The sequence below is a fragment of the Narcine bancroftii genome, chromosome 1 (genome assembly GCF_036971445.1).
Source record: "Narcine bancroftii isolate sNarBan1 chromosome 1, sNarBan1.hap1, whole genome shotgun sequence".
NCBI classification, from domain to species: Eukaryota; Metazoa; Chordata; class Chondrichthyes; order Torpediniformes; family Narcinidae; genus Narcine; species Narcine bancroftii.
Genome location: NC_091469.1, coordinates 61781181 through 61808481, shown reverse-complemented (window position 1 = coordinate 61808481; position 27301 = coordinate 61781181). Strand labels below are relative to the sequence as shown.

Here is a 27301-nt window from a genome sequence, read left to right as displayed (position 1 = left end):
TCAATCACCGACACTCGTGATAATTCGATGCTTGAATTATTTGGACAGAGAAACAATACTTCGTCTAACAGTGCAAAATGCGAGACAACGACAAGCTCCGTTAATGATTCAGAATAGTAGAGTTTTTTTAAAATCCCAATTTGAGTCAAGAGGTTATTCAGCGTCGGCGTCGATTTAATCCAGTTAAAGAAGTTTTGTAGTGTAAAGGCTATAATTTTACTTTTCGCTATCCGGCAGTATTGAAGGTGTTTTGTGGAGACTTTCAATCTCAGTTTTTTGAGAATGAGCGTGAAGCAATGATTTTTGCTGATTCATTGCCAGATGTATGAGGACAAAGATCTAGTCCACCATTGTCTCCTAAAGAAAAATCTGGTTGTTCTGGAAATGAAAGAAATGGTAGAAATGGGAGAAATGGGAATGGAAAGAGTCCAACTTCTCTTGAAATGGGGTCGCCGAGTTTGGAATCTCTTGGATAAATAGAAGAAGTTTCTTATTCTTACTTTATTTTTATGTCATTATGATATCTTGTTGTTATTCTTTGTTTGGCTGGGGAGGGAGAGATTTGCTCTATGTTCTATTAGTCATCAGCCACTGGTGGGAAACCAAACCCAAGATTTGTTTAGGGATTACTACCTTTTGGTAGTTTTTTTGGGGGTTATTTTTTTAACTTCATCTTTTTTTCTTTTTTATTTCATTTTTATTTTATTTAGTCTTTAATTTGTGGTTTCCTTTTCTCCTATTGGAGAGCCTATTTACATTGTTTTGAGTTTTTATATATAGATATTATTAGTTCTTGGTAATATTAGTAGATATGTCAAGGTTGAGGTCTGCTACTTTTAATGTTTGAGGTTTAAACACTCCGATTAAGCGTAAATGCATCTTAGCGTATATTAAGAAAATGAAAATTGATGTTGCTTTTTTACAAGAAACACATCTGAATGTCAAGGAAAGTATGAAATTGAAGAGGGATTGGGTAGGGCATGTTTCAACCTTTGAAAGGTCTGGGATTAGATAAATTTCAACTTGCTTTTGTATATTTAGCATTATCTGTAGCAAAAAAAATGTATTGCTAGTACGTGGAAAGATATGAATATGATTCATGTTAATAGATGGCATAATGAGATGAAATATTGTTTAATAATGGAAAAAAAATCACATATGTTTCACGTGATAACTATAGTTTTTTTATTAATAAGTGGTTGTTATATTCAGAATATTTACATTTTGATTTACATTGATTAGATCTTAATATGTATGCTTAATTTTTCTTTATTTTTTTTCTCTTTATGGCTCTCCTTAGGAGAGTTGGCTGAAAGGGGGGGGGGGGTTCTCTTTTTTCTCTTTCTTTTTTCTTTTATATATATAAAATATGTCGTTCATGTTTAGTTTATTGTTATGTATGTTATTTATTATCTATATTTTGAATGAATAAATAAAGTTTTTTTTTTAAAAAAGGGACTATCTATTGCAGCTTTAAAAAAATATTAAATAACTGCTCCCATTTATAACCACAGGAAAGAAGTCCCAAAGATACCCATCACCCTTCCTAATGATAGAAAAAACATTCATCTTCCTTTTTTTGTAGTGTTTTAATCTATTCTTTTCAAACTGTTTCTAGATCCCTGGGGGGCGGGGGTGGGGGCCGTGGCGACAGAGGGCAGAGGGAGAGTGAAGGAGCTAGTGTGAAAGTTCATATTGAAAATACCTATACTGTAGCCATCTTGCCATCATATTCTCCTGTAAAGTGTTAATTTTTAATTTTTTAATCATGATCTTATGACTATATGTAGTTACTTTCATATGTACAGAACTTCCTTAATTACCTGTATTATTATGCTCTTGTATTATAATGTTTATGATGTTTTGTGTATTGGGAAGTGTTTTATATGCATATAAAAGGTAAAATATATACTATGTACTTAGACAATCATTTGATTAAGTAACACTAAATAAGGACAGTATTTACTGGTTCCAACTTAAATACAAATTCAGGTTATAGATCAGCCTAGGTCATGGAACTCATATTTAACCCAGGGACTGCCTGTATCTTATGGGATGGCTTCTCATGCAAACTGTCAAACTTGTTTGATGAGATGCCTCATTGCCTGAACTCACCTCAGTTGGCAGTGAGTGCAATCCTGTCAGATTCACACTACCATAAAGACAGCTATAATGAGGAGGAGACAATTGTCCACCACTTCGTGGGCTGTGCATTTTAAAAGAACATTTGGAAAAGGATGCAAGTGTCTTCGTCAAGGTTCTTCCTGAGCAATTGTGCAACAAAGGATTCTCTGATTTATGGCCTTTGCCCAGAGATGCAAACTGAGACAAACATCAAGTGCTACTGGAAGATCATCAACTCGGTGAAAGACACTTTGGTCTACACAAAACTTGCTGGTTTATAATCGAATGCTGCCCCTGGTAAAGAGTTGATGGGACAATCCAAGGTATTACAGCATTGGATGCTGAAGGCAAAGTCCTGTGTAGCAATCACACAAGCACTTGAGGGGTGGGATGATCAAAGGGACCACAGGCATGGAATTGGTGCTTTGTATAAACAATGGACTGACTGAAGGCTCCTGTATGAGTTGAACTAATATTACAGGATTGATTACTCTTGAGTAGGGGTCATCTAGTTGCGCTTGTAAAAGTCCCTTTACCCTAAAACAGGATGGCCTAGACATCTCCACTCTGGCTTCTGGAAGCCACCGGATTCAGCAAGAGTTTAAAGAGTTTTGTACATTAGAACATTACAGCATAGTACAGACACTTTGACCAACCATGTTGTGCTGACTTTCGTAAACCTATTCCATTACAATCTAATCCTTCCATCCCTCACACCCATCACCCTCTATTTTCCTTGTATCCATGTATCTAAATATCATTTAAATATCCCTATTGCAGTAGCCTTCACCAACATCCCTCACAATGCATTCCTGATATGAGGCACCCACCACTCTGTGGACAAAAAAAAACTTGCCTCTGCCATCTCCCCAAAACCTTTCTTTACTCAATTTAAACACACGTCCTCTGGTATTTGCAGTAGTCACCGTGGGGAAAAGGAGCTGGCTGTCCCTTATGTACATATTTCTAACCTTTTTCCACTCACTTACCACTTTAAGTATTCCCTATGCCATCAGTGCTCTGTGATTAGTATGGGATTGCTTAAGGTGGTATGTGGGTGGAAAGAAAAAGTTTGAAAAGCACTGTTTTAATTATATCTAAATGACTTGTTATGTGCAAGGTTTCATAACTCCAAAGGAAATGGGCCAAAGACAATTTTTCTCAAGCAAAATATTTCAATAACAATTGGGTCTAAAGCAGTGATTCTCAACCTTCCCTTCCCACTCACATACCTGCTTAAGCAATCCCTTACTAATCACAGAGCACAGATGGTATAGTGATTACTTAAAGTGATATGTGACTGGAAAGAAAATGGGAGAACCATTGTTCTAAACCATTCATTGCTATCTTAATCCAGCCTTTCCTGAAGACAACCTATCCATTCTAGGTATTCTCTGAATTGCTTCCTGTTCATTGATAATCAATACTGTACATGACATTTTGTATGGTTTCATCAATGTCCTAAAATACTGATGTTTACCTTCCTAATTTTGTATTTGGTTTCACCCAGCAATAAACAAAAACATTGTTTGCTTTGGTTATAGAACCATTTAATATAACAGCACCAAAATAGGCCCGTTCAGCTCATCTAGTCTGTGCTGAACCATTTTTTTTGCCTAGTGCCACTGACGTGCACCATGTCTATGGCCCTCCATACCACTCCTATCTATGTACCTGTCCAAATTCTTCTTAAATGTTAAAATTGAGCCTACATTCACCTCTTCAGCTGGCAGCTCATTCCACACTCCCATCACTCTCTGTGTAAGAAAGTTCTCCCTCGTGTTTCCCTTAAACTTTTCCTCTTTCATCCTTAACCCCCATCCTCTGGTTTGTATCACACCTACCCTCAGTGGAAAAAAGCCTATTTACACTTACTATGTCTATCCCTCTCTTAATAAATACCTCAATCAAATCTCTCCTCATTCTTCTACGCTCCAGGGATAAAGTCATAACCATTCCCTGTAACTCTGTTCCTGAAGTCCAGGCCATATCCAAGTAAATCTCTGCATTGGGTAACCAGAACTGCAGTCAGTACTCCAAATTTAGCCTCTCCAATGTTTTACACAACTTTGCTATAACATCCAAACTCCTCTACTCACTACTTAGCTTTTGGCATATTGGCCTTCCTAAATCAATCTTTACAACCCTTTCCGGGTGTGATGCCACTTTCAGGGAATTATGTATCCATAGTCCATAGTCCATAGTCCATAGTCCCAGATCCCTCTGTTCTACCACACTCCATTTACCATGTATGTCCTTTCTTGGTTTGTCCTTCCAAAATTCAACACCTCACAATTGACTGCATTAAATTCCATCTGCCATTTTGCTGCCCATTTGTCCAGCTGGTTCAGATCCCCCTGAAAGATTTGAAAACCTTCTTTGCTGTCCACAATGCCTCCTATCTTAGTGCCATCTGCAAATTTGCTGATCCAATTTACCTCATTATCATCTGGATCATTCTCTATTTTTATTGAGTTTTTATATAGTAAACACGCATTGAATAGAGAACACAAGGTTACCAAATATGAAGAATATAAGTACATTTCCAAAAATAAGACAGTAGCGATATTCCTCTTTCCCCATACAATTTTGTCAGAATGACAAAAAAAAAAGAAACAAACTCTAAACCCCTTAGGAAAAAAAAAACTGGGATGTTTTGACAAAAAAAAGTTAGTATAGTTCTTCTAAATCTATAAAACATTAACTGAAGGAGAAGCCAGGTACATAAATACATTCACTGATCAAGACAAACAGCTTTAATGTATACAAAATTAGTAAAAGAACTCCAAATTTTATGAAAATTAGTGTTATAATAATATAGTATACCTGATCTTTTCAACATTAAGTCAAGATATGACGTAACCACTGTGTACTAGTTGGTGGAACAGGATCTTTCCATCTAAATAGCACAGCTCTTCATGCCATAAGAGTTGTAAATAGTATGTCTTGATGATCGGATGAAGAAAATAGCTCATTAATATAATCTAACACTCCAAACAAAGCTATTAAAGGATTAGTTTCCAGATTAACATGTAATATTATAAACAAAACACACACAAAAAAATCCATCCATTAAGGTTCAAGTGCTCAACAAGACCAGAATATATATATCAAGTTTGCTTCCCTGTCATTACATCTGTCACATTGGGAATTTGCTAATGGCTTAAAATTTTCCCATGATACAGTATATTCAATTTACCTGACTTAGCCCATTCACTTAACCTATCTATTATCCCCTTTGCAGCCTTGTATCCTCCTTTGAACTTGCTTTCCAAACTATCTTTTGTCATTGACAAATTCAGCATGCATATCATTGGTGCCTTTATTCAAGAAATTTGTACAAAAAAATTCTGAAGCCCCAGAACTGATCCCTATGGCACCCCTGTTTGTTCACACTTGCAGATAAGGAAAAAAAATATCCAATTTATATCCTTTTATGAAGATAAATAATAGATCTGAGACTAGGTTTGTGGGTCTAAGCATGAACTTCCTGTGGTCAACCATTTCAATTTCCTCAACCATTCCTGTTTTCAGAGTGAGGTCAAACATTAACTTAAGGAGCAACATTATCATATTCACCTGGACAGCCTTAAACATAATGGCACAGATGTTTTGGGTAACCCCCCCTCCTCTATCTTGCTCCACTGTTTCTATCTCTCTACCTACTCCTGTACTTTTCCATCTAACAACTTCTTCCCCTCCCTTCTCAGGAGTCTCTCCACCTCTGTCACCTTTTATCACCGAATGACTCCTCTCCAGCTTCTTTCCCCCTTTGCTTTAGTCTTAATAAAGGTTTCCAACACAAAATACTTCCTGCCAAGGTTGCGGCCTTCCCCATTGAGCCCCTAGAGCTTCTTACTGTTATGAAACAAAATTTGATTGAAGATATTTTTAGATAAGTTGATCATAACTTAGTCAAAGAAGTAGGCCTTAAGGAACATGTTAAAAGAATTTCTAATTTCACATTGAAAACTGCAAGTCACCTCTGTTATGCAAACACACATGTCTGCATGTTTTAAATCATGTTTCGGTGAGCACCATTTTGGAATAATCAAAGAGACTGCAATCCATGTATGTTAAGACTTTGATTAAAATGGACAAGTCTACACTCCAGACGACGGAATCCATGGGATTTTACATAAAAAGGACGAAGGTGGTCAGAATTTTGTTGCAAAAATGGTTGCTGGGATGTCATCGGGCAGCAGCTCAATGTGTTTGTCAGAAATGAAGACAACAAACAAGTAAAACAAGTGAACTGTACTTGGATATTGTGAGTGAATATTTTTTAGTAGTGAAAATGGAAGAAGTACATTTTGGTGAACATTAAGAAACTGAGGATTGGTCTGATTATGTTAATAAGTTTGACCATTGCCCATGATATAAAAGATACTAACACTTGCAACAAGAAACAGGTATTGTTTTTGATCGAGGGGGGGGAGCAGAACATGCGGTCTTATCAGAACTCTATTGGCACCTGCAAACCAATTACCAAAACTTTTGTGACTCAGTCAAAGCCCATTGTAATGGGAGAAAGATACAACTTCTATACCAGAAAGCAAAAGGCTGGCAAAACCATGAGCCAATACTTAACTAAATTGTGTAAGTAGTTGGAATCATGCGTTTTTAATAGCTTTTTAGACAAGGCCTTGAGAGGTACATTGGTAATTAGTTTGGATGACCATCATGCTCAACAATGCTTGTTGAGCACAAAAAATGTGGACATGAAGTCCACCTACAAGACACTATTCGGCTTCGAAATAGCTAATCGTCACATCAAGGCCATAAATGGGGATTACACAGTGGAAGAAATAGACCAATGAGAATGTTTCCACTGTTGGAGAAGTAACCACAGCCCTGATGACTGTTATTACAGGAAGAGTAAGTATTGTTCATATGACAATTTGGGACACATCAAGTCCAAGTGTCCAAGACAGAACTCAAGACTGAAAGAAAAAGGAGAGAAAGTGTGGCACAAGTGAAAGAAACATCAGAAATTCAAGTATATAAAATAAATCTTCCAATGTTTAAAAGTATCATTAAAAATGTCAAAAGTTCCGGCAGTGAGTCAGAGTACAAAAGAGACTCCAAGGATGATAGTGCATTGGCAGTAGTGTACATCCATCATGTTATGGATCGCAGGTCAGGAATTATTGTTCGGATAAAAGTTGACAACGAACCTGTCCAGATGGAACTTGACACGGGGCCACTGTTTCACTAATGCTGAAAAATCTGAAGGATAAATTACTGCCCAAACACAAAATGGAACAGCTCGACATTGTGTTAAAGACTGTCACAGCAGATAAAGTGCTAGGAAAATGTAAAACTGACATCAATTTTGATGGACAGACAAAGAAAGGATTATCCCTCTACATTGTAGATACAAAAGCACCCATCTTGTTTGGAAGGAATTGGTTGTCATATATCCAACTTGATTGGAAGGCAATTGATGCAATTAGGAAGGTACAGACTGTTGATTAAAAATTCAAAGCTGAAACCGATGATTCAGAAGTACCACACAGTATTTGGGAAGAACCTGGGTAAAATTCAAGGAGTCCATGCCAAATTACAGTTAAAACCAGATGCCGAACCCAAGTTCTTTAAGCCAACGACAGTGCCTTTTGCCATCAAGAAAATAATCGAGACAGAACTCAACAGATTAAAAAGTGAAGGAAAAATTGAGAAACTTCAGTACAGTGACTAGACAGCTCCTAATGTACCAGTCAGAAAACCCAGTGGCGACATTTGAATTTGTGGTGACTACAAGGTGACAATTAACCAAGCCATGCGAGTCCCTGGACATCCGATTCTGAGAGCTGAGAAATTATTTCAAGCTCTGAATGTTGGCTAAAAATGATCAGAGGCTTATCAACAAGTTGATTTGGATGCCGAATCGAGAAAGCATGTGGCCATCAACACACATTTGGGATTATTCACCTAGACCAGGATGCTGTATGGAATATCATTAGCCCCAGCAATATCATGCACAGACTGAATGTTAGATGCTATGCAGATGATGTCATCAGTATGAGTCAGGATGACGTAGAGCATCTGGCAAACCTAGATAAGGTCCTAGCTGCATCAAGGCCAATGCATGTTTATTGTACTGCCAGTGACATATTTGGGATTTATGGTTGATCATGAAGGAGTCAGGATGGATGCAGCTGGTGCGGAAGCTGTTCGCAGTGCACCCTGGCCATCGAATTGAGCAGAGGTGCAACCGTTCTTGGGTTCGGATAGTCATTAGAGCAAGCACATCCCCAACAGGCCGACTCTCTGCAATCCGCTCAACAAACTGCTGAGACAAGACCAGAAATGGTATTGGAATGATGAGACCCACAAAGCTTCCAATCACTTGAAGAAACTGCTGAGCTCAAGGGACAATGTTCTCATTCACTACAACCCAAACAATGAAGTGACCCTTCCTGTTGATTTCTTTTCACAAATCACAGAAAAAGGAGAACAACCAGTTGCATACACTTCCCACTCTTTGACACCCTGTAAACAGAACTATACACAACTGGACAGAGAAGGATTGGCCATAAAATTTGGTCTCCAGCAATTTCATCAATACCTACATGGTAAGAAATTCACCTTAGTGTCTGAAAATAAAACATTGAGTTTGTTCTTAGGTCCCAAGAAAGGCATTCCTGTGCTAACAGCTGCAAGAATTCAATGATGGGTGATGGAGATTATGACATAAAGCATTGCCCTGCAGACAAGAATGGTGGTGCTGATGCATCATCGTGGCTCCAACAGAACAGCCAGAAGGGAATATTAATTGGATGGTGGAAGCCACAGATATCAACCAGGAACAACCTCACCACTTGCCCATTACAGCTAAGGCATTCAGTAAAGAAGGAAGGAAAGAGGCCACACTATTGAATATTTTGTACTTTACCTTGAATGGTTGTTCTGAGGCTGACAGAATTACTCCTGACTTGAAAGCTTTCTACACTTGTTGGAATGAAATCTTGATCGAAGAATGTTGCCTGCTGTGGGGGACAAGAAAGATCATCCCCAAGAAATAGCATGAGGCCATTCTAAAGGAGCTCCACACTAATCATCCAGGAATGGTCCGGATGAAGGCTCTGGCACGCATGCACGTCTGGTGGCCCTCAATCAACATAGACATTGAACAGGTGGTTTGGAGATGTTACATCTGTCAAGGAACCCATGGAAATGGCCATCCCCACCATGGCACCAAATTCCTATTGATTCCGCTGATCCATTTATGGGCCAAAACTTTCTGATTATTGTCAATGCACACTCCAAATGGCCTATTGTGTGGTGAATGAGATCAACAACTGTTGAAGAGACAATTGAGAGACTACAAAATGTCTTCATAGATCATGGATTACCCATTAGAAATGGTTTCTAACAACGGACCTCAATTTGTATCAGATGCCTTTAAGCAGTTTCTGCAAAACAATAATGTGCGGCACATATTATCTGAACCCTACCATCCGAGTGTGAATGGGGAAGCTGAGCGCTTCATTCAGACCAGGGGTGTCAAACTCAAATTCACAGAGGGCCAAAATTAAAAACTTGGACTAAGTCGTGGGCCAAACTAAATATTTATTGAAAATTTTCAACAACATCTGCATGTTTTCTCTTCTTTCAACATTGTTAAACTTTTTCTTATTAAAATAAATGTTTAATAATAGTTTTGGTTAAACTCTTTCCAGAAGAAACATTAACAAATGAGAAATAAAATATTCAATAAATAATATTTCTCTATAGCCTTTAAGCTCCTTTTAAATGTATTTTTTTTCACAAGCCAACAAGTAAAAAAAAATAACAACTTGCTTCAATGAAAATCCAATCTTTCAACTATGAACAGTCCAAAGTTAACCAAAGAAAAGATTAATCCAAGCTTAGCTTGCTACACTGTGATTTACTCTGATGCACCTGGGTCTAAACCAGATACTTGGCATCTCTTCTTAGATGCAAGTTCATCAAACTCTGGGGTCAGAGTTTGCCTCCCACCTGTGTTGAAAGGTCCTGTTTTCTGTCTTTCGTTTTGCCATTTTTCGTAAGGGGTTTATTACATGTGAGTTGGGCGACAGGTCACAGATGCTAATGAAAGTAAAGAGAGGAGGTGGGGGCGATTAGCGGGCTGACGGGCTGGCGCCAACGCATTTGCAAAGCATTCTGGGATTTGTAGTATTAGCTGTGCATGCGCTATACTGGCACGGCGGCCAGCGGGCCAGCTCTAATACATATTTGATATGATCTTGCGGGCCAAATATAATTATATCATGGGCCAAATTAGGCCCGCGGGCCTGAGTTTGACATGTGTGATTCAGACCTTTAAATGTGCGATAAAAGCAGAGTTCATTAAAAGCATTATGGGACCACAATATTAAAAATTTTTGTTATCATTCAGAACAACACCTTACTGGACATGTGCAGAACTGATGTTAGGACGCATCCTGAGAATCTGACTCACTGTGGTGCACCAAAGCTTCACATTCAACGGTCGACATCCCCGAGTAAGCCAATAAGATCTCTGGAGATCAGAGAACAAGTATTAAATATGAGATTACAGGGAGAGTAAAGAAACTTGGATAAGAGATGTGCTTCTCATGAAACTAAGTCCCTGTTCCTATTCTGTGTTAGTTAGTGACATGATCTGGAAACGACATATTGATTAGTTAGGAACAATCGAGGATTACAGTTGCCAATTTAGGAAGACTCCTCTGATGGTCCTCCTTGGGGACAAACCAACCCTATTTGCTTAGGGATACCCCCGTTATCTCTTGCCCAGAGGCAAGATTCTAGCCAAGTGCTGGATGCACAGCCAATAGGGTCAGCAGATGTTATCTGCTCAAAAAAAGTCACCTTTTCATGCTCCTGTCCAATGTTCTTCATCCCCACGAAGATCCAAAAGAGATAAACATCCTCCAGTGTATTTTAAAGTCAATGGGCAGTGACATAAAAACTGTGTGTTTTTCCAATTTGGTGGATTTTCCAATTAGATTGCTTTGTATGTATAGTATAATGTTACTAGTTGAAGTTGTGTTTACGATTCACTGTAGTGTCCACAAGTGTTAAGAGATTAAGTTGAATTTTAAAGACATTTTAAAATATACAGTCATTGTATTAATTAATTTGTACTTAAAATTATAAAGTTACCACAAATTAATTTTGTGGGCAAAGAGTGTTATGTAAATGCACATGTCTGCATGATGTCATTGTTATGTTTTACATTTTGGAATAAACAAAGTGACTGCAATCCATATATGTTAAAGCTTTAATAAAGAGTAATACAAGACAACATCCATTTCTTTTGACATCTGTCTGAAGCTGAAGCAGACTACAGTCCTTGACTTCCAACTTGCGTGAGTTATGTCCACCCACACATAAGACCAAAATTAAAATAAAATCTTTATTAAAACTACTGTATACAGTGTTTCCCACTCCCGGTGGTCCCCATTCCCAATTTACGACCAAACCCGAGTTACAACCAATCCTTTGGTCCCCATTACTGTCGTAAATCTCAACCATGACCTTGAGATGTGATTGGCTTTATTCCAGCATTAGCTCTTTAGTTTCTTAAACTGTTATCCTCGTCCTTGTTATCTCTCAGCTTTGAATTCACTTTTAATTTCCTGCCCATCTCTTTTTTTACCCTCCTTAAACTTGAGCGGATTTACTACTTCTTTCCTGTCTTGCTATTTATAACCATGGAGTTATCAACTTGCATAAGCTTCTGATCCAGAAAAGCCTGGTTTTTAAAATTCCCTTTGTTCCTTTAAATCCATTGATTACCTCATCGCTCCCTGCCTTCGTGACATTCTGCATTGTTGTGTCAGATTCTTCCTAGTGTGTTCCCAAATTTTAAACATTGGTTGCTGTGACTTCATGAACCTTGGTAGAAAGTCTTTGAATTATCTCTAAACATCTCACTCTACTTCAAAATTCTTCCTAAAACTGACTTAGTTCACTTTTGTTATCATCTGATTGTTCATGTTCAACATAATGAAACAGTATTTCTGCAGACACACAAACATCCAATACGTAATAATTCCAGGTATACATAAAGATATAATTTAAAATAAATATAACTATTTTGTGATTATATTCTTGGTTACAAGCTGCCATTCATCAATCTCGTACACTGAGAAAAATTATTTTCCAGCCTAGCAGTTCTTGTATTGAAGCTCCTGTACCTCCTTCTTGATGGAGGTGAATCAGAGATATTATGTGCTGCATGGAAAGGGGCTTCTATAGTTCTTTTGAACCCTATTTAAGTACCACTCCCAGTGAATGTCATCTATACTGGAAAAAGAGAGACCCCACTGATCTTCTTGGCCATTTTGATGATCCTCTGTATTGATGCCAGCCCAATGCTTTGCAGCTACCATATCACAATGATATAGCTGGAGAGGACACTCTCAATTCTGCTCCTGTAAAATGCTGTCAAGATGGGGGCCAGTAGCCTTGCCTTCCTCACCCCCTTCAGGAATTGTAGGCACGGCTGCGCCTTCCTGAAGAATGAGGTGTTGTGGGTCCAGGATAGGCCATCTTTTAAATGCACACCAAGGAACTTTGTGCTCTCCACACTCTCTCCATTTTAAAAAAAAATTAGATATACAGCATTGTAACAGGCTAATTTGACCCTTCGAGTCCGTGCTGCCCAATTTACACCCCATTAACCTACTACCCAGGTACGTCTTGAAGGATGGGAGGAAACCGTAGACCCTGGGAAAACCCATGTAGACATGGGGAGAACATACAAACTCCTTACAGCATAGGATTCAAACCCAGGTCCAGTCCTGATTGCTGGCACTGTAAAGGCATTGTGCTAACCATTATGCCAACCCACCCTTATTACCTCAACCATGCCATCCTGATTAAACCATTGATGTGGAATTAAGAATGGTCAACTTTCATCCTCCTGAAGTCCACAATCATCTCCTTTGTCTTGTCCATGTTGAGATTCTGGTTATTGTTCTTGCATCATTTTGTGAGTCTTCCAACTTTCTATCTGTATATGGCTCATCACTGTTGCCGATGAAGTCAACTATTAAAGTACCATCTGCAAACTTAGCTAATCTTGACAGATCTTTTGTCATTTTCATAGATCATACCAGATAGATCATACTAAATCCAGCCTGCTGCCCCAATTTGGTGCTCACCAAAACAATTCACCTGGCTTGATGAAGGTAAGCTGAGCTCTGGACCAGAGAGAGATCGCACAAGCTCCCCTCCAATTATTTCTGTACTTTCAGTGAACAGAGAGGAAGCTGGAGATGAGTTGAATGATAAAAACACCTTACAAGCATCTCTTAGTGGAATCTCCCTGAACTCAAAGTACATTGAGTTTTTTTGTGCTTAAGGATAACAACAAGTGATTTGATAGTTTTAAAAAACTACAATGACATGTCTAGCTTCAATATTGCAGTCTGTTAAATAGTTCCTTTAAGTTTCATTTTAACAATAGGAGCCCACTAACCAAGAAGACGTCTCAGATGCACTTGTGATGGATGATTAAAAGCTTACAAAGGCAGTGAACTCAGTCTTCCATAATAAGTTTGTGAGGACTGAACCTCTGGCTGCACAAATATCCCAATTATAGTTTTTATACTGCAGGCATGTAATGGCACAATCAAAGAATTTTAACACTACACGGGCAGTCTAAAAAGGAATGCAGGATTTTTGAGTTAATTCCTGCTCCACAATTTATCCTGCAGGACCCCTACAAATTGTTTGGAGGAACTCTGCAGTGTCTGTCATTCACTCTATTGCACGTCCAACCACAAGGACCGTTGCACTCAGGTTCTTGCAATCTAAAAAGGTGCCCAGTGTGAACGACCACATAGGCAGTAATTATGTTAATTTTTTCCATGATTTTCCCGACATTGCAGTCTAAAAACTATAATCAATTGAGAGACAGAGCAAACATGCCTATGCTTGATGTTCTTTATTACACCATTCCTGATCTCCATCGCAAGAATGCAAAATAACTTAGCTGAGTGTCTGATGCCTGGCTGAGATTTGGACAATTAACAGAGCCCCACAGTGTTGTGTTTGGCTGAAACAGAGAAGAATGTCTTACTATCATGTTAGTTTGCAAATCGCATCTACCGAATGAATGCCCCCACACCCTGCCTTATAGGCTAACAGCCTGTTCAATTATAAAACTTGATCTGATGACTGCTTGTAATATACATCAGAACAGATCTTGCAATTTGGTTTGTGTTTGATCAATCCCTGCTATTCACATAATTCCATAACTCCTGAATAATCTCCAACAGCAAACTTTAAAATATGTCATGAAGTTGTACAGCATGGAAGCAGTACCTTTGTCCCTGCAGATCCATCGTGGCTGTGTATCTGCTCAGGCTGGAATTGAGCAAAGCCTCGCTTTCCACTGCTGATGTGTGGGTAAACCTGGGTGCCAGGAGTATGACACAAACCTTGCCTTCTCTTTGTGCTCTTGAAGCACTCTGTCATCTATGGAAGTGCAGAGATGCTGTCGGTGGATGGGCTGGCGAAATGCACACAGCCTTGAGATATGAAGTGAAACGGAAGACTGCAGTTACTGTGATTGTAGTAAAAACAAAGAGTTAATGCTGGAGGAACTCAGCTGGCCTTGTAGCATCCGCAGGAGGTAAGATATACTACTGATGTTTCAGGCCTGAGCCCTCCTTCGAGGTATAAGCAAAAAGCAGACAGGCATTGCAATAAAATTCTCATCTTCTGCCTGGGCACACTCCAACTGAACAGCAGTTTCTCTGGTTTCTGTTAAAACCAACTCCCATTCTTCATCTCCTCTCTCCTTTCCTATAGATTTGTCTCTTTCTCTCTTCCCTTTTCCCTCTGTCTCCTTTCACAGAACCAAAATCAATTCTCACCTTTCCACATATCCAATTAACACCTTTTGTTGGTCTGGACTTTTCCCCTTCCCATTCTACCTCCTTTATCTCCTCACCTGCCTGCTTTTTGCTTGTACCTTGAAGAAGAAGGGCTTGTGCCTGAAATACATCCTAAAATGTCGGTAATACATCTTCACCTCCTATGGATGATCCTCGACCGACTGAGTTCCTCCAGCATTTTTATTGAGACATGAAGCTTGGGGCTGTACCTTGGGCAGCACCGTGAGAGTGGAACTGGTAGCACTTGTTCTGTGTGTTGATAGATTGCTCAGATCCCTGTTTTCACATGGAGAATATGATGGAAACTGTTGTCTTTTCTCTATTTATTTGGTTGTACAAACCAGCTGCCACTATTATCGTAAGCCTAACATTTCTTGGTTTGGAGCTTGTTGGTTTCTAGTGCAATAGGTTGTTCACCAAGGAATGCTACAGACTGACATTGTTCAATTTAGAGGAGTAACTACCAAATAATGCCTTGAAGTCTGGTGCAGTGACCATGCAGGCTACATGGGGAAGGATTGGAGTGCAAAGCCCTTCCATTACTGGAGGCTGGGGCCTGTATACCTACTTCTCAAACATTTCATTGCTAGGTTTGAGAGTGAAGAATGTCCAACATATTTGGATATGTTGATACAGTGTGAATATATTAAATGGTGTTGGGATAAACTTGAAAGGAAGATAATCTGTTTGAATAACTGTATTCTATGAATAAAATGCATGCTACAGAATACTTTTGGAAAATTAAAAGGAAATCTAAGTTGGAAATAGCCATGCAGCCAAACAGAGGGGTTGGGGGTAGGTGAAGGAAGGCAATAGGTTCCATCCCGTTCAAAGTTCAATGCTCAGGTATATTGTCAGAGTGCATACATTCTTCTTTCTGTGGGCGAGCAAGATTACCACTTATTGGTCATGCAAAAAAAAAACTGTACTCAATCTGCATATGTAAATAAAGAAATAAAAACAAACTGTGCAATATAGAGAGGAAAAAATATCAATAACATCCAAAAGTAAGAATCCCTGATTGAGTTTGCTGTTAAGGAGTCTGATAGTGGAAGGGTAGCAGCAGTTCCTGAACCTGGAGGTGAGTCTTGTGACATCCATACCTCCTTCCTAATGGCAGCAGCAGCCACAGAGCGTGTGCTGGCTGATGTGGATCTTTTAATGATTGCTATTGCTCTTCAAAGGCATCTAATAGGAATATATTCCAGATAGCTTATCAGCTCATGCAGCAATTATTTCATGGTCCTCGTGGATAGCTAGCATGCAGCTCCAAGCTTAACAGTTTAAAGCTGAGTGTCTGTGCACTCACTCCAGCCCACGCAACACCAGCCCTCACAGGGCCATGACAGACACCCTGTAGGATTTACACCAGGTTTCCAACAATGGACAGAGCACCACTCGGGAAAGCCAGGCTTTTGAATTGGGTTCCCCAAACAACAGCACCACTGGTAATAACATCGTCATATTGATAATGATCCTTTTTAAAAAAACAACTTTCATTTAAAATTAAAAAAAAACACTAAGCAAACATATTACAATATTTCAACCCTAATCCAAATACATGTGGTATTTTATTTAAAAAAGTTAAAAAAAGTAAAGAAATACAAAAGAAAAAAAAACTCCTTTTAATTCCCCCTAACCCCTGACAAACTATAAAAAAAAGAGGGACAAGAAAACCACAATGAGAGTACTTCACTTTATGATACTTTTAATATATAAATAAGCATCGAATCCACGCTGCTGAAGATCCAACTGCGCTGGGTAGGTCACATCTCCAGAATGGAGGACCATCGCCTTCCCAAGACCGTGTTCTATGGCGAGCTCTCCACTGGCCACCGAGACAGAGGTGCACCAAAGAAGAGGTACAAGGATTGCCTAAAGAAAGCTCTTGGTGCCTGCCCTGTTGACCACCGCCAGTGGGCTGATATCACCTCAAATCGTGCATCTTGGCGCCTCACAGTTCGGTGGGCAGCAACCTCCTTTGAAGAAGACCGCAGAGCCCACCTCACTGACAAAAGACAAAGGAGGAAAAACCCAACACCCAACCCCAACCCACCAATTTTCCCTTGCAACCGCTGCAACCGTGTCTGCCTGTCCCACGTCGGACTTGTCAGCCACAAACGAGCCTCCAGCTGACATGGACATTACCTCTCCATTAATCTTCATCCGCGAAGCCGAGCCAAAGAAGAATCTATAGAGGCCTATAAGAGAAAGGGAATGTCTGAGATTCATTTAAATTTTAGCACCAACATTTTGTAAATAATGGCTCCATATTTTCCAAAATATATATTTATCTCTTAAATTCTAAATAATTTTCTCAAATGGAATATAACTTCAAAATTCTGCATGTCATCTATCCATTCCCAAATCAGTATCAGACTTCCAAATTAGAGCAATACATTTTCTAGCTATTTGATCAAATTTTACTTGATACATATTCAGTTTTAAATTGGGTTTAATCCCTCTAATATCTCCCACTAAATAATATTGGATCCTGTGGATTTTACTCCAGTAAGTATAGATCATGTAACTTTTATATTATTAAATATAACTGATGAATAAAATTAGCTTGAACTGATATCTCACATTTATTAAACTTTTCAAACTCTATCTACATATCAGAATCCATCTATGTTCATCTATTTGCTTATTTAAATCTATCTCCCATTTATGTCTTGATTTATGAACTCCTTTTGAGCCTTAATTTGTAATAATTTATACATCAGTGAAATAAATTTATTTATACCCCTAGTACATAATAATAATTCTATTTCTGTCTCCACTGGTAACACTAAATATTGACCAAAAATTCCACAGAAGTCTCTTCATGTGATAATTAAAAAATGTATTTTCCAATATATTTTCCTTCATTCTACTAAAGATAATAAATTTCCCACCTTCAAAACAATCATTAATTTTAATACCACAATATTGACAAATTTTTAATAAATTATATTTGATAGAAAATGAAATAAGTCTATTTTGAAATAAATTTATTTTTCCAGACATTAAACCTCTTACTCTTGCAATATGTTTATTATACAACATTTTAACCCAATCTATAAACATTGAACCCAATCTACATTGCTCTAAAACTTCAAAGAGGAAATGCCATTCTAATCTACCAACTGTCTTTTCAGCATCCAAAGTCACTGCCACACTCAAGCCTCCTCTTTTTCAAGCCAAATGTATCAAACTAAGAAGCCTCGCTACATTATCTGCAGATTTACAACCCTTAACAAATCCAGTTTGATCAATACTATTAATTTTGGTAAATACTTTGCCAATCTACTTGCCAATATTTTATTATCAAAATTTAACAATTAAATTGCTCCGTGAGATATCGGTTTCATTAGACCTCTATCTTTTTTCCAGTATTACTGTAATAATTTTAAAAGGATTAAAAAGGATTCCAAAGAGAATGTATCTTCAAACCATAATTTAACACCTCCATAAATTTAGGTATAGAAAGATCTTTAAATTTCTTATAAAATTCTATAGGAAATACATCTTCTCCTGTGATTTGTTATTTTGCAATGAACTCATTACCTCATTAATTTTCATTGCCGTAAATACTACATTCAAATCTTTCTGCTTCCTATCATTCACACTAGGTAAAGTAATTTGAAATTTAAAAAATTGTTAATCTTATTTCAAGTACCAATTCAAATTATATAACTCAAATAAAATTCTTAAGTACCTAATTTATTTCTTGTAGTTTATATGTAATTATCCCTGATTTTTTAGCTGCATTAATGACTCTAGATGTCTGTTCTGCTTTCAATTGTCATGCTAAAACTTTATGAGCTTTCTCCTAATTAATAATATGTTTGACTCTTTCAATTATTTTTTTTGTTATATATGTCTCAATATTATTATATTGAAGTTTTTTATTAATTGCTTTTTTTCTTCAGAAGAATCATTTCATAAATCTTTTTTTCTAATTTACATTTGTCCTGTTCTATCTGATTTCTCTTTTATATATTCCTTTTTAATTTTAGCCAAGTAACTAATTATTTGACCTCTTGTATGTTTTAAAGCATCCCAAATAATATATTTATTATCTATTGAATTAAAATTCACTTCTAAAAAGAATTGAATTTATTTTCTTTTAAATTCGCAAAAATCTACTTTTTAATAATGCAATATTAAACCTCCATCTACAGTATATTTTTTTTCCTCAAAGGTTGACATGTTAATAAAACTGGTGAATTGTCAGAAAGTATTCTTGCTTTAAACTCAACTTTACTAATCCTTTTTTTAAAAAAACCTTTATTTAAGATTTTGAAATAGCATAAAAACAATACATAAAATAATAACAAAATAAACAAACTAAAACAATATAAACCCACTCTCCCTCCCACCCTCAGCACGCCTCACAAGGGGAGCAAAAAAACATATAACAACTAGTTACAAATATGGACTATACAATGTTAAGATATTTCTAACCCCATACATTTCAAATAAGGTGACCACATTTGAACAAAAAAAGAATAGTTATCAAGCAAATTATGTTATTTTTTCCATATAAATACAAGATCTCAATTCATTGCACCAATGATTTATATTTACTTCCATATCATCTTCCCAAGTAATCACAATACATTTCCGTACTACTGCTAAGCGAACTAAAGTTATCTGAAACTTGTCCAATCCCAAACCAGTCAGTGAAACAATATAAGCCAGCAAAAATATCTCTGGATTCAATGGCAATTTAATTCTGAATAACTTTTTAAAAAAATACTCTATTTTTTTTTCCAAAATGGTTGGACTTTATCACAAAGCCAAACTGCATGTAAAAATGTTCCAGTATGTTATCCACATCTAAAACATAAATCCGAATTACTGAATCCATATTTTTTTAAGTTTCTCAAGTGTCAAATACAACTGATTTTAAAAAAATTATAATTAACAAAACTATATCTTACATTAAGTAATTTAGTCACCCCCATCTTGGCACATAACTTCCCAATCCTCTTGAGGTATATCATAAGATAAATCACCTTCCCATTTATTTCTAGATTTATTTAAATTTGGTTTATCCATTCTATTTTCCAACAAAGCATACATATCAGAAATAAAACCCTTTTTTACGTATGAAATGTTCTTTTTCAGTTAAATGTGTTTCTTGAAAAAAAGCAATATCACCCTTCATCTTTTTAATGTAAGCCAGCACACATTTACACTTAATTGGATTGTTCATCCCTGTCCATTAAAAGTTGCAAAATTCAAATTAAACATTTTATACTAAAATAAATTCTATTATTTTCACAATTCACACGTATATAGCAAGAAAAAAAAACTCCCCTTGCTCAAATAGTAAAAAAATTCTCTAAAATAAAATGCAAAAAAAACACACACAAAAAAATCTTCCCCAAAACTACACCAATGTATTAGTTCCCCAATTAACTGGGTGTGGTTTTTAAAAAAAACCCACTAGTGGCAGATGACTTTCGAAAGTTTCAGTCATTCACCCTCCCCTAGTCAAACTTTTAAACAATTGTCCATCTCAATCATATTCCCAATGATTCCTGTCCCAAAGATTGTTCCAGATCTTGAATATCAATCAGACTCCTTGACATTTCTCCCTTCTTTCCATTCCTATTCCCATTTCTCTTATTAGACATCCTCCTCTTTGGTGACAATGGTCGATCAGCTCCCCACACATCTGGTAAAGAATTAGCAAAAATTAATGCATCATGGTCATTCTCAATAAACGGAGATTGAAAGTTCCCATAGAAAACTTTCAACAGGGCAGGGTACCGAAAAGTAAACTTGTACCCCTTTCCCCACAACACCTCTTTTGCTCAATTAAATTCCTTATGCCTTTTAATCATCTCCTGACTCAAATCAGCATAGAAAAAACTCTATGCCTTGAACCATCATTGGAGTTTGATTACGCCGAACCTTGTGAACAGCAAGGTATCTCTCAAACAATGAAGTAAAACTGCTCGAGGTGGTTGACCCGGATAAGATTTCTTCCTCAACACTCTATGTTCTCTATCCAGTTCCAGACCATCCAGGAAAAATTGAATACCCAATACATCTGGAATCCACTTTTTAAAAAGATTCACTGGATCTGAACCTTCAATATCTTCCAGAAGTCCTATTATTTTCACATTATTCCGACGACCTTGATTATCCAAATAATCAATCTTCTTCAGCAAATCTCTCTTCTGAATCTCCCATCCTACAAAAGAATCTTCCATTTTTTCTATTTTTTTCTCTGTTCTGTTTGACTTGATCTCTACAATCATAAAATTCCCCTTCAATCTTTTTGAAATTATCTTATACTGTATCCACCACTTTCAGAATTCTATTAACATCAACTTTAACAACATTCATATCTTTCTTTACAGATGACACTTCATCACAAATACTGTTCATTTTAGCTTTCATATCCATAAATCCTTGATCCATTTGTGAAGACATCTGTGATGATATATTGTCCATTTGATCACCAATCCCTTCCAAAATTGTAAAAACTGGTTCAAAACCAGGTTTCCCCATTCCTCCTTGAAGCCTACTTTGTTTAACTGCAATGTCTGAAACAAGTTCTTCCTATCTCCATTCTGACAAGGCAGGACTTCTCTCCTCCTCGTCACCTGTGCTTGTCGTTGGCCGGATTGCTTGGCTGTGGGTCTAGAACTCCACAGGTGTAGGACCGAGTTCCTCAGCCTGTTGCCACCGGGTCCCCCCACAGCACAACCCTATCCAACAAGTGGTGAACTCGCGACACACTGCACATGCCTGGCAGGACTACCAATCGCGCAGGCACATTCAGGGCCACTGGACACATTTGCGGGGTCATGCAGTGTAATCAAAAGATGCTGCTTGACCATCTCACTCACGCACCTGGCATCACAGACATGCATATTAGAGTTGGCCAGGCAGACAGCAGAGCCAGTGCCATCTTGCAACTGCAAGGTAAGTGCCGGCATCATACTAATCAGGCCAGGAGATTGTTATGCCTTGGGAGCTGGATCCGTCGACTCCGTGGTTTCAGCTTGGTGAGTAGGCCTAATTCCTTCAGCACTCTTGTATGGTAGTTTCTTCTGTAATTGAGCTTTCAGTTTATTCACATTAGTAGTCATTTTCTTTCTTCAATCTTCAGACACCTTTAAAGACTCTTTTTGAAACTTTCCAAATTTTTAAAATCGGGCATTAATTAGTCCAACTGGGGAAAGGTGGAATTACACATCTTCTTCCTATGCCATGACACTATGCCACCCCCCCCCCCCCCCCCGTCATGATAATGAATATGTATGAGATATACCGGAAGTCACGTGGTATGAGAGAGATAAGAACACAAGCAGGAGAACAAAAGAAAGGAGAATAAAGCCACTGAGAAATTTACCTGATAAAACTTGTGTTTAATGTTTTATTAACTTCACATTTCAGGCCACAAATGTGACATTGGCGACGAGGATGGGATAAGCTTGAAGAAAATTAAAGACTAAACAAGATTACAGAGGATTACAGACAACTTCAAGGTGATAAGAATTTTCTCTTTCACTCAGTACTTTTGGGGCTGGAATATTTCCTCATGGCTGGTGCAGACGGTAACTTTCTAACTGTTGGAATCTAGGGGTTAAAACAGTATGAAATAAATGATTAATTAATAAGTGTATATTTACTGCATGGTTCAGGGAAAAAGGAATGTGATTAAGTGGCAATCACAGCATGGAGCAAAGTTGGCTGAGCAAAATTGTCTGCTCCAAAATACAGGGAGTGGAAATGCATAAAACGATTTAGGAGGAATGCTCAAACTAAAGGAGGTGGTGAGTAGCACAGGAGACACAGGCCAGAGCAGAACAAAGAATGGCCTGCAAGAAACAAAGGGAATGGAAAACCAGTCTAGGAGGAAGATTAAGGCAGGAGGAGGTGTTAAAGAGAACAGCAGAAATTGGCCAGACAGGAACAGAATGGTGATTAGAAATATCTGGGGATGAATTAATTTCTGATCAACACAACAGGATAGTCTGGCCTGGAGGATTAAGATGGGAGTGCTACACCCCAAATATCTGCAAAACAGGAGATGACTTGTGATAACCCTTATGCAAAAAGATCTAGCAAAGGAAGACAACTTTTGTTCTGTATGATAATGAAATCTAGTAAAGGAAGCCAACTTTTGTTCTGTATGATAAGGTTGACCTATATAAACTGAACCAACTGGACAATAGGGGTCAGTCTTGGGGAGTAGCTCACTGTGCAGGTGACCTATGAACTAATGAGTGACCCAGAGCTCTGTTAAGTTTTATTCTTGTGCTGTGTAATAAATTGACTGTTGAACCGAATACCTTCTCCTATCACTTCATTCAAAGAACACGCTGGACTCAGACTACACATAGACTAAATTAAGAGTAAGGTAAAGCCAGAGTCCGACATAACACATAGTGGAATTGCTCATTTTGACCCAACAGGTGATGCAAGCACCGTAAGTGTGAAGTGGAAGGCATGGCTGGAAGAATTTGAATCCTACGCCAACAGTCGTGGCCTATTTCTAGATACCGGTACAGTTGAACAAAAAGAGCAGAGAAGGGCGTTACTTCTTTTCACTGCAGGACCCTCAGTTCGGGAAACATTTAAGACACTTTTGAATACTGGAAGAAAGGATGAGTACCGGAAAGTGGTAGATGCATTAAATGCACACTATGTAGTGACACCGAATGCTACATTTCAACGCCATTTGTTTCGGAGAACGAGAAAGAAGATGGCCAGACAATTGCTCAGTACGTTCCGAGACTACGCCAGCTAGCTGTTGGATGCAATTACATGCCAGCTGATTTGGACAACCAATTATTGGATCAAGTCGTACAGCACTGCAGATCAGATAAACTCAGAAGACGTCTACTGGAAAGAGGGAGTGAGTTGGAACTCACCGATGCTTTAACCATTGCTGCTGCATTAGAGGCTGTTGAAGGGCAATTTCATACCATGACCCTGAAAGACAACTCAAGTCAGCAAATTAAGAGGCTCTCACATTGCCATAACCAGCCAAGATATACGTCGACACAGGACGTGGAGTGTTATCGATGTGGAAACCGAGGTCACTTTGGAAAAGACCCATATTGCCTGGCCAAAGTCAAAGTTTGCAGAAAGTGTGGAGGTAAGGACCACTTTGCAAAGAAGTGCAAAAGCAAGTCCAATGCAGACCAGAAGAGGAAGAATACAACTTCCAAAGGCAAAGCTTGGGGGAAAGGAAAGTATCCTGGAAAGAAAGATATCATTCGCCAGATAGACGGTGACGATGATGATACCCAGGAGGGACAGAGTTGTTACCAATTTACGTTGAATGAAGTACATCATGAGAAGGTCCCAGTGATCATTGGTGGAGTGACAGTGCAGGTCATTGTAGACTCAGGCAGTGACAGTAATGTGATTGATCGACATTTATGGGAGAAGCTGAAAAGGAAAAAGATCATCTGTACCTCAAAGAAGTGTTCCAAGAAACTGTATCCATACACAGCAACCAAGCCATTGCAGACCATTGGATGTTTTACTGCAACTGTTGAAGCTGGAGATAAGTACACTGAAGCAGAGTTTATGGTCATAGAAGAGAGGGGAGAACCATTGCTGAGTAGAAGCACAGCGCAAGACCTGGCAATACTTCATATTGGAGCTTGTGTCAATTCAATCCAGTCATACGAGGATATGAAGCAAGAATTCCCTGCAGTCTTCCAAGGAGTAGGAAAGCTGAAAGGTCAACAATTGAAGCTAGCGGTAGATGAAACGGTCAAACCCAAGGCACAACCAATGCGCCGAACTCCGTTTGGATTCGTGGGAAAGTCGAAGCCAAAATTAAAGAATTGATCAAACAAGACATTATTGAACCGGTGGAACATTCGACACAATGGGTCAGTCCCGTAGTGATTGTGCCCAAACCAAAGGGTGACATAAGACTATGTGTTGACATGAGAATGGCCAATGAAGCTATAATTAGAGAACGACACCCTATACCAACGGTGGATGAAATACTTCAAGAACTAACTACCAGGAAGGTATTCTCAAAAATTGATCTGAAATGGGGCTATCATCAATTAGAGCTGGATCCAGGTTCCCGAGATGTAACTACATTTGTGACTCACTGTGGATTGTATCGTTACAAGAGACTATCATTTGGAATTAATGCAGCTTCGGAGATCTACCAGTATGAAATCCATCGAGTGATTCAAGGCATTCCTGGAGTTGCCAACATTTCTGACGACATCATAGTCCATGCACCAACAAAGGAAGAGCATGACAAACGGTTGAGGCGTGTACTATCTAGACTACAGGAGGCAGGCCTTACCGTGAATGGAAACAAGTGCCAGTTCGGTGTGTCAGAAATGGACTTCATGGGACACAGACTTACACGGGAAGGACTAAACCCTGCAGAGGCCAAGGTGAAAGCTATTGCAGAGGCACGTGCACCTCAGAACGCAACAGAGGTGAGGAGTTTCCTGGGATTGGTCAATTTTTGTGCAAAGTTCATTCCTAATCTCGCTACAGTGGCAGAACCACTAAGGAAACTAATCAGGAAAGGTGTACCATTTCATTTTGGATCTGAGCAGAAGAAAGCGTTCACAGCGCTGAAGCAAAGCCTGACAGATGCAAAAACTCTTGGATATTACGATCCGGCAGCATCAACCAAAGTCATAGCGGATGCCAGCCCAGTTGGTTTAGGAGCCGTGTTGGTCCAGATGCATGATGGAGGACCAAGAATCATTGCCTATGCCAGCAGATCGTTATCAGATGTGGAGGGAAGATACTCTCAGACAGAGAAAGAAGCACTCGGACTTGTATGGGCCTGTGAGAGGTTCCATGCATATTTATATTTGAATTCATCACAGATCATAAGCCATTAGAGGTGATCTATGCACCTAGATCCAAACCATGTGCCAGAATAGAGAGATGGGTACTCAGACTACAACCCTACAAATATAAAGTAATCCACATAGCCGGGAAAGCAAACATTGCTGATCCACTGTCCAGATTGGTGAAGGATGGTGGTCCACATTCCAAGTTAGAATTGGGAACAGAAACAGAGAGCTTTGTACGCTTCGTAGCTATTCAGTCGACACCGAAATCTGTGACTACGAAGGAAGTCGAGAGAGAATCCGAACGTGATCCAGAACTCAGGGAAGTAAGAGAATGCATACAGAGTGGACAATGGGACAAGTGTACTCACAAGGCTTACATTCCCATTAGAGACGAACTTTGTTGCATCGGACAGTGTGTATTAAGAGGTTGCAGATTGGTGATTCCGCAAAGATTGAGACCGAAGATCGTATCCTTAGCGCATGAAGGACACCTAGGTATTGTTGGTACCAAGCAAAACCTCAGGACCAAGGTATGGTGGCCAAGTTGTGATAAAGACGCCGAGAAATTTGTTAAAACTTGTCACGGATGTCAAATCACAAGTAGGAGTAATCCGCCAGAACCGATCCGGAGTACGCAACTTCCGACAGGACCATGGATCGACGTAGCTGTTGATTTTCTTGGACCTTTACCGATGGGTGAATCAATTATGGTAGTGATAGATTACTACAGCAGATACTATGAGTACGTGGTGTTGAAGTCACAACCACTGAAAAAACAATACAAGCGTTAGCAGAGATATTCGCAAGATATGGACTACCTGTTACATTATACTCTGACAATGGTCCACAATTCATTTCAGAGACATTTGCGGAATACATGAGGACCACAGGTATCCACCATCATAAAGTAACTCCGAAATGGTCGCAAGCAAACGGAGAAGTAGAGAGACAAAATCAGTCCATTGAAAAACGATTGAGGATTGCACACGCTGAAGGACAAAATTGGCGAGAAGCATTGCTATCTTATGTGGCTGTCTATCGAGCAACGCCTCATGCAATCACTGGAAAAAGTTCTGCAGAAGCATTTTTTGGGAGAAAAATCCGCACAAAAATGCCAGAAATAAAGGAAATCCGAGACAACCAGGAGATGAGGGACCACAATGCTGAAAAGAAAGGTGCAGCAAAGCTGTACACAGATTCGAAACGTGGAGCCAAGTACTCAGACATCATGCCAGGAGATAATGTTCGAGTGAGGCATGAAACTGGTGGTAAGCTAGATACACCTGATTACCATCAACCCTATACTGTCCTATCCAGAAATGGCAGTATGGTGACAGTCAAGTCTCCGACTGGAGTCCTGTATAAGAGAAATGTATCAGGTGTAAAATGGTACCAGTCCAGAGATACATCGAGCGAAGAGGTTGGAAGGCCAATACGAGATGCTGAAACTGAGAGACCTGATGATGTTCCAGAGGCAGTTACCAGCACTCCTGA

The 27301-nt window shown here is 38.7% G+C and overlaps 1 long non-coding RNA gene across 2 annotated transcripts in view; it reads left to right on the top strand.

Annotated features, from left to right (window-relative positions):
* Positions 1 to 12027: 12027 nt before the first annotated feature.
* Positions 12028 to 27301, top strand: part of LOC138758744 (uncharacterized) — a 66156-nt gene continuing 50882 nt past the window's right edge. For both annotated transcript variants that reach the window (XR_011354413.1, XR_011354412.1), the window contains exons 1-2: positions 12028 to 12157; positions 13211 to 13292. This is a non-coding gene — a long non-coding RNA (uncharacterized lncRNA). The remainder of the gene's footprint in view (positions 12158 to 13210; positions 13293 to 27301) is intronic.